The sequence below is a fragment of the Gekko japonicus genome, unplaced genomic scaffold, assembly GCF_001447785.1.
Source record: "Gekko japonicus isolate JY-2015 unplaced genomic scaffold, Gekko_japonicus_V1.1 scaffold1457, whole genome shotgun sequence".
In the NCBI taxonomy this organism is placed as follows: domain Eukaryota; kingdom Metazoa; phylum Chordata; class Lepidosauria; order Squamata; family Gekkonidae; genus Gekko; species Gekko japonicus.
In genome coordinates, this window is record NW_015169820.1 from 188,329 (window position 1) to 189,449 (window position 1,121).

The following is a 1,121-nucleotide window of genomic DNA, read 5'->3' on the forward strand; positions in this document are numbered from 1 at the left end:
CCATCCAAGTACTAAGTAGGGCCGACTGTGCTTAGCTTCTGAGATCTGACAAGATCAGGGTGGCCTGGGCCATCCAGGTTAGGGCTTTTCAAACATGCATTCCACACCCCACAATGGAAAACACTCGCATAAACAACAGACATTGGGATGAGGGTCCCCCACCCTGGCTTATCTACATACACAGCATAAGCACAAATGGGCCTAATGCTTGCAGAGCAAATGGGAGGGTAGATGACAGTTACACATTACTGGGCATATGTATGTTTATGTGACTAATCAGGGCTATTTTTGGGCAGGAACGTACAGGAACAGAGTTCCGGCTGGCTCCCAAGTTGACCACGCCCAGCAGGAACTCATTAGAATAATAGGCCACACCCAATAGCAGAAACTCATTAGGATTGGCTACATTAGGGGTGTGGCCTAACATGCAAAGGAGTTCCTGCTACAAAAAAAGCCCTGGGTTTTGACAACAAACAAGGTAAACAGAATAAGAAGCAAAAGGTGGGTGTGGCTGGATGACTATACTTCTGGTAACATGGGGGTGTGGCTTAATATACTAATGAGCTATGCTTTCATGGGTGTTGCTGGATATGCTAATGAGTTTCTGTTGTTGGGTGTGGCCTATTATGCTAATGAGTTCCTGCTGGGCTTTTTCTACAAAAAAGGCCCTGTGACTAAGCATACGGACATGTTATGATCAAGAGCCATAAAATCAGGGGAAGGGTCTGGTTATCCACAATGCCCATCCTATTTCTGAGAGATGCGAAGGTGAGATTCCCCCTCCCAACCTTCATAGCCCAGATGTATATAACCATAATAACCATAAATTGAGGTCAGTACTGGCTTTCCTTGGTCATATATTTTTGTGTTTCTATAGCACTTAGCAGTGGAGTTTGGCTCTGTTCCAGGCAGTGCAATCTGCACCGCATAACCTCCAGCAACAGTGCCAAGTTCTAAATCAGTTTCAAATCAACACTATGGGACATCGTAGCTCTGTACACATGCCCTTAGGGTAGGCACACAGGAGAGTCTCTCTATTGCCCTTCATCTTATTTAATCTCTCTCATCATCCGTTATTGTTCCTTTGATGATCTTTATGCATTTTCAGGACATTTGTTCAT